Source organism: Microcaecilia unicolor, chromosome 11 (assembly GCF_901765095.1).
Source record: "Microcaecilia unicolor chromosome 11, aMicUni1.1, whole genome shotgun sequence".
Classification (NCBI taxonomy): domain Eukaryota; kingdom Metazoa; phylum Chordata; class Amphibia; order Gymnophiona; family Siphonopidae; genus Microcaecilia; species Microcaecilia unicolor.
The window spans coordinates 206,085,291-206,096,538 of NC_044041.1; the positions used below are offsets into that span (position 1 = coordinate 206,085,291).

The 11,248-nt window shown below is 45.1% G+C and overlaps 1 protein-coding gene across 4 annotated transcripts in view; it reads right to left on the reverse strand.

The window, feature by feature from the left end:
- The window catches only part of LOC115479511 (collagen alpha-1(XVI) chain-like), a 136,160-nt gene extending 126,735 nt beyond the window's left edge, over positions 1-9,425 (reverse strand). For all 4 annotated transcript variants that reach the window (XM_030217456.1, XM_030217455.1, XM_030217454.1 and 1 more), the window contains exon 1: positions 9,167-9,425. The gene's annotated coding sequence lies outside the window, so the exon portion shown is untranslated. The remainder of the gene's footprint in view (positions 1-9,166) is intronic.
- Positions 9,426-11,248: the final 1,823 nt, after the last annotated feature.

The following is an 11,248-nucleotide window of genomic DNA, read 5'->3' on the forward strand; positions in this document are numbered from 1 at the left end:
GTCTATCTTAATAGCCATTTCTGGCGCTGCAAATCAGGCAGTGTCACACGCTAACCGGTTACCGCTGGGTTAACGTGGGAGCCCTTACCGCCACCTCAGTGGGTGGAAGTAAGCGGTCCACCCCGAAATGACCGCATGGCAAGTGGTTCACTTGCCACATGGCCATTTCTTTAAGAAAAGAGAAACCTGCCATGGTAAAAGGGGGCCTCGGCGAGTATTAACAACACGCTCCAGCGCCAGTGCAGGCCCCCTTTTTCCGCAGCTTCGTAAAAGGACAACTTAATCTTCTGCTATGTGGAATTAGTGTTGAAGGCCTTACTCAGTTGCAGATGGACCACGTGCAGTGGGCTTCCTTAATTTAGTCTTTTGGCCTCTCGTTCAAAGAGTCCAACAACATTTATCTGACAGGATCTTTCCTTTGTAATCCCACTGCAGCAACATTTGGAAACGCGAAGAGGTACTGGGAAAGTAATTAGGAGAGCAAAACTGTAAATGTAAAAAAAAAATAGCTACTTTGGTACAACACGTGAACATGATTTTCTTAGATATATTAGTGACAAGAAGAGGTGCAAAAGTGTCTTTGTGAGATTCAAGGCCGAAGGGGAGGAATATTTAGAGGCTGATGAGGGTAAACCAGAATTTGTAAACAAATATTTCTGTCCAGTGGTCACTGAGGAAAGGCCAAGGTCACAGGAATGGAAGTGAAGTAGACCTGAAATGATTTTCGAAAGACTGAGTTAATGAGAAGCTACAGATCTAAAAGTGCAGGTGCCAGACAAGAACTTGGGGACGTTCTGGCAGTTGCACAGTTTGCTCTTTGAACTAGAGTTAGGGCAAAGTGGAGCCTGGAAAGTCCAGGTCCATTGGTCGGATCTCATAGAGAGTAAATTAACGTCTGCTGCAAATGGAGGTCAGTGCAGTTTCTGGAATCCAGTGCATTACAGGCTCCAAGGCAGCGTCTTGTCAGAAGAATACATTTTTTTTTTGACTGGATAACCAAAACGTTGCATTGGGGACAAAGTTAGAGGTATCGTAGTTGGATTTCAGCAAGGCCTTTGACACAGTTTCAAACAAATGATTTATAAATAAATTGAGCACCAAAATGACTGACTGGGTTAGAAACTGACGCTTGGGTGAATCTCTTCATAAAGGCGGTTAATAAATTCCAATAAATAAAATAAATAAATTTGGCTTTGACCATCATCTTGTCATACAGACTTACCATCTTGAGATCCTCAGACACTATCACCCCAAGCCCTATCTCCTGATTTGTGCTTCTCAGCCTCTTGCCCTCTATCATTTACAGAGTCTTTGGATTTCTACATCCCAAGTGCATCACTCTGCACTTCTTCGCATTAAACTTTAATGTCCACTTCTTCCAGGGTGTCCACTCTGTTACTAAGAATCATGCCATCCACAAACAGGCAAACTTTTTCTTCTAACTCTTTGGTAATGTCACTCAGAAATATATTGAATAGAATTGGCCCCAGTACCATGCCTTCAGGCACTCCACTACTCACCTTCCTTTCCTCCGAGCGAATTCCATTTACCACCTCCCTCTTTGTCTGTCAGTCAACTAATTCAGTTCAGGTACTTTTGGTCCTAACTTCAGCCCACTTAATTTATTCATGAGCCTCCTCTGAGGAACCATGTGAAAAGCTATGCTGAACTCCAGGCAGACTATACCTAGCTCATGTCCTCGATCCAATTCTCTAGTCTCCCAGTCAAAGAAATCAATCAGATTTATTTGACACAAGTTTCCTTTAGCAAAGCATCTTGTAACCCATTGGATTCCAAGAAGTTCACTATCCTTTCCTTCGACAGTGCCTCCATTACTTTTCCAACCTCCAAAGTGAGGTTTACCGGCTTGTAGTTTCCAGCTTCTTCTCTGTCTCCATTTTTGTAATGAGGGACCAAAGCCATTCTTCTCCAATCTCTGGAACCTCCCCTGTCTCCAAGAATTTTTTAAACAAATCTTTAAGAGGACTCACTCGAACCTCTCTAACCTTCCTCGATATTCTGGGTTGTATTTTATTTATTTATTTTTATTACATTTGTACCCCGCGCTTTCCCACTCATGGCAGGCTCAATGCGGCTTACATGGGGCAATGGAGGGTTAAGTGACTTGCCCAGAGTCACAAGGAGCTGCCTGTGCCGGGAATCGAACTCAGTTCCTCAGGACCAAAGTCCACCACCCTAACCACTAGGCCACTCCTCCACTCAAGCCCATGGCTTTGTCCACTTACAGTTTTTCAAGTGGTTCTTAAACACTTTCTTCATTCCCATATACCTTTGTCAGCGGACTAATTCCTTCTCTAGGGCTTTTTTCCGTGAACACAGAAGAGAAATATTTCTGTAGCACATCCGCTTTTTCCTCATCACTTTCAGCATCTTTCAGCCTCACAATTCCATTTCTAGCCTTCCTCCTTCCCCTAATAGAGATATTTAATTAACTCTGTGCAACAGAAAGAGAGCTCTGGAATACGTGAAAAGGGATAGACTATGAAGTAACATAAGGAAATATTTCTTTAAAGAAATGGTAGTGGATGCATAGAACGGCCTCCCAGGGGAGATGGTGGAGATGAGAACTGAAAATGTGGGAGAAGCCCAATCTCTAACGGGAGGAAAGGACCATACTGATGAGCAGTTGATATAGGTTAGCAGACTGGATAGGCCATTTGGCAGTGCTTTTCAATCTTTTTTTTGTGGCCGTGACGCCATGATAGTGGCCACATAAAATTGTGTGACCCCCACCCAGAGATGCAAAATAGTGATGTACCTATGGAAAGTCCACCCTATTTGGGGTCCCGACCCACAGTTTGGGAAGCTCTGCCTATGTTCTTCCATATCACTGATGAACAAAGTTGTGAGAGCTACAGTCAAAAACTTCTTCAGCTCTTTCAGCGTCATGGGCTGAGCTACACGAAGTCCTGTACCTTATCCTCTTTCCTTTTTGTAAGTACTCCAAGATCCTCTCTCTTCCTTTCTATTGAGTTTCTGAGCATTTCACACTCATTTCATTTCCTGACCTTCTCTTTCTGTAAATGCCAAGTAAGAGAATTTATCTGCTTTCTGAAGGTCATCCCTGCTCACTAACACCACTTTCTCCTTTCATCTTACCTATTCCTCCTGCGGTTTCCTTTTCTGTCTCTCCATTAAATATCTAAGTAAGGTTTGATCTCATCTATATTGAATGGGTAATTACCAGGATAGTATATCAAAGGGAGGTCTTGCTTGTAGGTCAGTGTACCAGTTCCTTCTTTGGGCCTTCAGTCATCGAGCTGTCCTCCCTGTGTTTCTTTATTTTTACTCATAGCTCTCTTCTCCTAATTTTTTTTCCATATTTTATGAATATTATTCTCTTTGCTCTTACTAATTTTGTTCTTGTTTTCATTTTCCTCTTCTCCACACAGAGATCTGTTGCTTTGCTAATTCTCCACGTTTTAGATTATATTATACATTTGTAAACTATCTTTCCCACATCTTGGCTACAAAGCAAAGGCCAAGGCCAGTAGGGTCTCCTCAACCCCGTCACTTACCCTTCTGAACTCTAAGACTTTAGTTTTTAGAATGGTTCAGCTCACGGCAGAAGTTATTACTGAACCACACGATAAGGTGATCACTAGATTCCAAATTTTCCCTGACCATGAACTCAGTTCTAGATCCAGCACTGCCTCCCTTTGAGTAAGATCTTCCTCTAGTTACACAGAAACATGGACAATGACAACAAATAAATACAACATGGCCTATCCAGTCTGCTCATCCATACCAGCTACTAAACTCTACAATCCTTCAGAGGCATAGGGCTTAGGCCCACTCGGGAGTAGCATGCACCATTGGTTTGAGGATCCACAAGCCCCTCTAGCTGATGCCAATGCATGCTGTGTTCTCACATATGCTCAGCATGCACAAGAATTGACACGCACAGGTGTCCATCATCAGAGGTTAGGAGCGCAGCTGCCAATTGCCACAGTTTTTTGATGGCCCAAAGGTTTCTGCTCAGAATGTCTTAAACTGGTGAGACTTGGGGATCACCGCCAGTCAAGGTAGTAATTTTGTAAGCTTGATAAGTGATGGGAAAGGGAGGGTGGGGGCAGGGTAGAAAGGGAATGGGTCTGTCCCTCAGAGAGCTTCTACACTTGTCCCAGTCTTCGTCTTCTCCACCACCACCACCACTGGAAGGCTGTTCAATGCATCCACCATCTTGTTCATAAAGAAATGTTACCCTAGAACACTGCTGAGTCTGTCTCCTCTCAGTTTTGTTCTATGCCCCTTGTTCCAGAGCTTCTTTTCAATTGAAAGAGACTTGCCTCCTGTGCATTTATCGCATGGAGGCATTTAAATCTCTCTTATCGTATCTTCCTTGTCCTTCTGCCAATATATATATATTGAGTTCTTTGTCTGTTCCCATACACTTCATGATAAAATACATTGACCATTTTAGTAGCCGCCCTCTGGACTAACTGCAGCCTGTTTATATCTTTTTGAAGGTTTGGTCTCCAGAATTGAACACAATATTCTAAATGAGGTCTCAACAGAGTCTACCTACTACTACTACTTAACATTTCTAGAGCGCTACTAGGGTTACGCAGCGCTGTACAATTTAACAAAGAGAGTCTACCTCCTTTTTCCTACTGGCCATTCTTCTCCCTATGTATTCAAGCATCCTTCTAGTTGACTTTTCTACCTGTCCGCCACATATGATCACACTCACGTCCCTCTCCTCTTTGGTACACAAAAGTTCTTCAACTGTGCCGTTCCCTCTGGTTTTTGCAGCTCAAGCACATGACCCTGCATTTTTTAGCATTAAATCTTTGCTGCAAGATTCCAGACCATTCTCCAAATTTTGATATATCCCTCCTTATGTTATCCACACCACCAGGGGTATTACTACACTGCATATTTTCGTATCCGGCACAAAGAGGCAAACCTTACCAGACAGCCCTTTCTCAATATTGCTTACAAAAATGTTAAAAAGAGCCATGTCAGGGACCAGTCCCTGGTCACACCACTGATAACATCCCTTTCCTCAGAATGAGCTCATTCACCACTACCCTTTCTCGTCTTCCATTCAACCAGTTCCTAAACCAGTCAGTCACTTTAGGGCCCTAACAAGAGCACTGAGCTTATTTATCAATCACCTATGCAGAACTGTGTTAAAGGCTTTGCTAAAATCAAAGTACACTACATTTAATGCTCTCTCTTGATCCAACTCTCTGATCACCCAGTCAAAGAAATTAATCAGATTTGTCTGTCAGACCTGCCTTTAGTGAAACCATGTTGTCTCGCTCTTGCAGTCCATTGGATTCCAAAAACCTCACTATCATCTGTTTCAGAAATGCTTATATTAATTTACTTACAACAGAGGTTAGACTAACTGCCCTGTAGTTCCCAACCTCCTCCTTTCTTCTACTTTTTTTGAAGAAGGACCACATTTGCCCTTCTCCAGTCCTATTGGACCATTCCCAACTCTAGAAAAGTTGCCCAAAAAACACTCCTTGTAGGGTATCAAGGACATTTCCACTCCTAGTAACGCTGAAACTTGTAGGCTCCAGCCCACATCTGGTAGGCTGAGGTGACCTCAAAGCAGGTCCTCCCTTTGGTCCAGCATCCTGAGGATCAGTTTTATACTTGAATCCACCTCCTTCCCCTGTCTGGAGGTGTGTTTCCGTACCTGGAATTCAGCTTCTTCCTGCTCTCTTTTAATTCAGTGGATACTACTGTGTTCCCACTAAAAAGAACTCTCCCCCTTCTTTCCTTTTCTTTTCTCAGTTCTCTCTTCTATCTCTTTACACCAAGATTCTGTGATCACAACAATATCTAAAGTCTTTCTCTGCTATGGTGGCCTTCAGGACTGTGACTCTCCAAGCCAATGATCCACCTCAAATTTTTTTTCCACATTGCTAACTGTTATCTCTCACAGGAGCATCTCAAGCCAGAATCGTGCCCTGTGCGACACACACCCTAATGCCCCACCCCACTACCATAGTGGAAACATTGGGTGGGTATTTTTGCACCCGTCTCCCTTGGGCCTTGCGCAGCCCCACTGCTCGCACAGCCCTTGGGATGGCCCTGATCACTCATATTCATCTGGTTTCTGTCTCCCAAAGGTTGATTTTGGGCTTTCATCCTTGCAGAGCTAACCTTGTTTACTTCATTTGTTTGGGGGAGGGGAAAAGAGTTGATGCTTCCCTCTTCCCTAGTTTAAGTGCTGGTTGAAACAGGATTTGAAAAGGATGTGCCAAGGACTGTAGAATCTTTCCTGGGTGGATGAGAACTATCTCATTTGTAAATCCTTATGCCAAGGAAAAAAACAAAGGAGTAGGGTATCTGATGGAACTTCCAACACAAATCCAAGAAACGTGGACTTCAATATAGTAGAAAATGTATTGTGGTGAATAGACCTCTAAGACTCGACACGGGACTGTGTTGTGGCGATTCCGCCTGCATCAGGAGTCTGTGAGTGTGAAGCCTCAAGTATATCTACTGTTAAGACAAGAGGCCATGAATATACTCCTTCAAAAGCATTAATCCGCAAACAAACCTCTTCCAGAGACGGGAAGGCGGTAGTACTAGAGGACATGATTTGCGGTTGAAGGGGGGCAGACTCAAGAGTAATGTCAGGAAGTATTTTTTCACGGAGAGGGTGGTGGATATGTGGAATGCACTCCTTGTGGGAGGTGGTGGAGATGAAAACGGTAATGGAATTCAAACTTGCGTGGGATAAACACAAAGGAATCCTGTTTAGAAGGAATGGATCCAGTGAATCTTAGCGGAGATTGGGTTGCAACACCAGTAATTGAGAAGCAAAACCAGTGCTGGACAGACTGGGCAGACTTCTACGGTCTATGCCCTGATTGTGACTGAATAGATATGGATGGGCTGGAGTGTAAATTTTAAGGGGCTTCAACGTTAGCTTCAGAACTTTTAGTACAAGAACAGTGCTGGGCAGACTTCTACGGTCTGTGCCCTGAGAAAGGCAAGGACAAATCAAACTCTGGTATAAAGTATCACATACCATGTAAAATGAGTTTATCTGTTGGGCAGACTGGATGGACCTTTCAGGTCTTTATCTGCCGTCATTTACTATGTTACTCTTGAGAGATGAAGATTGATGTTTACTCTTTCAAAAGAAAACTCCACTGTGAAGCCAATCAATGTCTCTGTACAGAGTATATTGATAGCCTCTTGTCTTAACAGTAGATATACTTGAGGCTACACACTCACAGACTTCTGACGCAGGCGGAATCACCGAAAGACGGCACCATGTCGAGTCTTAGAGGTGCAATCACCACAATAAATTTTCTACTATATTGAAGTCAATGTTTCCTGGTTTTGTGTTGGAAGTTCCACCTTACTCCTCTGTTTTTTCCTTGCGACTTTTCATAGTGGCGTCTTTGTTCCTCTACCTTTGCGTGCTTTCCCCACATCAATCCTTATCCCCACAGAACATCTTCAGTCACCGCTAGACCCAAATGTTTCTTTCCTGCCTCAGACACAGGCAGGGCTGTCTAATGCCCTATCCAGGGGCAGGGCTAGCTGTAGTATATAGGTCAGGGAAGCCCTGGTCAGCTGGTCAACATGAAAGACCAGCCCACCCATGACGGCCAAGATACTTGGATGCCTTCCATCCTGCTTTATGCTGTTCTTCTGTGACTCTTGTCACATCACTCACTGCAGAGCTCTGGAATGGAAACCCTTAAGTCTGTGTTTACAACTCAGAGAAGAGACTTTGATTTACTGGATACAGCTGGAGCATTCGACAGCAGGATGGGGCCCTAATCACTAAGGTTCTTTTCCTAATGGCTTATCCAGCCCTGCTTACAGTTCTAGAAATAGTGAAGGTAGCATCAATGCCAAACATTACTCCAGGAGTAGAGTGCCGGGCAGGAAGAATTTCCTGGGACGTGGCAGGCTCTTGGCTGGTCTTTGTATCCACCCCCAACCTCTTTTCCTCCTCCTTATATCTTGGAGTAAGAGTTCAGGTCACAGCAAGCAGAGATACCGCTGCCATTACAAACTGGTTTTCCAGTCTGGCTTTGTTAAATCCCATCCCAATACATTCTGAAAATCAAATCTTAAACAAGGTTCATGAGGACATGACATTAGGTTGATACAACCTGATGTGTGTGAGAGAAGCTCACTGTCCTGTATTATATTGTGTGTGGGGGGGGGGGGGGGGAGAGACTTTTACCATTAGAGCCTAACAAAAGAGTTGTCATGCTGGGTCAGATCATCTAGGCCAGTATCCTTTTTCCAGCAGTGACCAGTCCAGGTCTCAAGTACCTGGCAGAATCCCAAGAAGTAGCAAGATTCCATTTTACATAACCCCAGGGATAAGCAGCGGCTTTCCCCATGTCTAGCCTAATAATAGTTTATGGACTTTTCCTCCTGGAATTTGTCTAAACCTGTTTTAAACCCAGCTATACTAACTGCTTTTATCATATCCTCTGGCAACGAGTTGCAGAGCTTAACTATGCATTCAGTGTCCTCTGGTCTTTGAACTTTTAGAAAGAGTAAACAAATTATTCTGCTCCACGCGTGATTTTATAGACCTCTATCATATTTCCCCTCAGTCCTCTCTTTGCTGTATCTCCAGGTCCTGTTGAATAATAGATTCACCAACAACGTTTGATAAGAAAAATCTAAATCAAATGCAAAATTGCAAAACTCTCTTCCTTCAGAGGAGTCAATTATCCCTTCTACCCTCAGACATTAGAAAAACAGCCATGAAGGCATCTCTACAGGCGAGTTCTTACACACGTTACACGTTATATAATGTAATGTTGATGGACCGAAGAATATGTCAAGAATCCTTCAAAGATAGAAACTCCTGAATGCAGGTGAGCAAAAGCACCCCCTGGCCCCTTTGGGGTTCACATGAAGGGGCTGTGCTGTGTACATGGAGAGTGACAGAAAGTCTCCCTCTCAGCATTTGGAAGCTTCTGCTCTGCAGCACTTTTCCCTTTGCATGTTCAGACTGGTGCTTTCACCTTCCTGATAGGAAGAAAACATCACTCCTGTCAGGCTTTCTGCACCCATGTCCTCTGATGGATTACCAGAGGCTGCCCACCACCCCTGAGCTCAGACAAGAAATCCCAGTCCTCTGCTGCTACCCTCCTCCCCCCCCCCCCCCCCCACCCCCATGTCTTCAGCTTAGCCTTACCCTTCTGGGGAGTCCGAGGAGTCACAGCACTGGGGGCAGGACCATAGCTGGAGGGGACGTCTCAGGTGAGCTGGACACTCTACACACTTCCCTCTTTCAGCCGCAAACTTTCTTCGCAGATTTTTCTTCTCTTTCTTTCTAGCAAATAAAGATTTCCAAGCGACTGACTCTTTTGCTGGTGAAGATCCTTCTGCAGCAACTGACATCCACTGGCTCTTCCTGGAAAGAACAGTGAAGTCTTCTCCCTCTCCTTCTCCCTTTCTCTCCCTCCCTCTCCTCCTCCTCTCCTAGTCTTTCTCCCTCCCTTTCCCCCCCAGCTTAGAGTCTAGTAAAGAGAGAGAAGACTTCCCAAGACAACTTGCCAGTTGCCAGGTTTCTGCAAACTGGAATACCAGGAGGCAGTAAAGGTACTGGAAAGCTGAGAGATTATAATCTAAGTCAGATGTGCAGTGAACAAAGCAATGGGCTCAGCCCATCTCCTCCAGAACAATCCCTCCGACACTGGGAAGAGTTCTTAGCAGTGCCGCCTTGCCAAAGTTCATTCCTCAGGGATCAGCTGAAGCTCAGTACTGTGTGTTTTACAGAATGTGATATAAACCTGCCACAAATCACAGGTAGACAGAGCAGAACGGACACTGGCACATGTACAGACAATTTCCAGCAATGTTTGAAATTTCAGCTGTAGGGTGCCTCTTCCTTCCCCTTCATTCTTGGTGTAATATAGTGAATTACAGGACTGAGGAATGGCACACACTTCAGGAGCTCCTGTCAGCACCAGAGAGTGGAAAAATGTAGGTAGCTGGGAGACCCAGTATGAGTGTGTACGGGGCAGGGGCGTAGCCAGACAACAGATTTTGGGTGGGCCTAGGTAAGAATTGGGTGGGCACCAAGTGTTCTCCCCCCCCCCCCCCCCAAAAAAAAAATAAATCTCAGCTGGTGGGAAAATGCTTCTTTCCACCTTGGCAGCAGGAATGCACTGAAAACTGAGCATGCGCAGGTGCCAGTGCCATGGAGAGTAGCGTTTTTGTTAGCATCAGGGGGAAATCTTCAGCTGGTGGAGCTTGGGATTCCCACCAGTTACTAATAAACATGTGCTACTGTTGGGTGGGCCTGAGCCATAAATGGGTGGGCCCTGGCCCACTCAAGCCCACCTGTGGCTACGCCACTGGTACGGGGCCTTCTTAGTCTGCCTGCCTCTGTTTCCATGTTTTATCATTTTCTTGCTTTTGACATGGTGAATTGGAAGAGTGAAGTCAGGGGCCCTACTTCCCAGATGAAGGTAGAGGATTTCTCGCCAAAGCATTGGAAACAGACTGAGGAGTCCATTGTAGCAGGACGTGGGTGGAGATCAAAGAACCCCACAGCAGCACATGGAACATTTTTAAACGGGGGTGCATTGAACTGTGAGGTGGAGAGGACCCATCCCTGCAAGAGGTGCTCTAAGTTGTGCTGCCAGAGGAGCTGGTTGGGGAAGCCGTCATGCCGAACCTTGCGGGATTTGTGGCTTGCAGAAACATGAGAAGTGACATATTGGTGTCAGAGACTCTGTTGAGAGGCCGAGGAGAGCTGGGTGCAGGTGAAACAGAGAAAAATGTGAGCAGATAAAGACCATATGGCCCATCCAAGCCATCTATGCTCCCTATCACTCCCGAGAAGATCCTGATAGAGATCTGAACCTGGCTTAGGCCTGGAGTTCAGGATGAGTATCCTACAGCTGTACCCGGAGCAAGCTAATATTTAAGAGAAGACTCTCCAGATGGGTCCCAAGGCCGCACTCCTAGGCATTTGGAATTGGCTGGAGCTCAGTTAAAAGGGTTTGCCAAGAAGGAAGAAACTGCCCTCAGCAACCCCAAGGTCTATCAGCCCACTGGCTGTTGAGCCTCCTATACAAGGAGTCTCTCTGCTGCAGGATGATCTGTTACTTGATTTCTGACTCCAGTTCCAGGCCCTGTTTCAGATTCCAGTTCCAGGTCCACAGCCCTAGTCTGACTCTAACTCTTGCTATCTGCAAGTGCCTGATCCATTCCTCTGTCTTCAGCCATGCAGTTCCTGACTCCTGATGCTTCTCAGCTACTGCCTAAG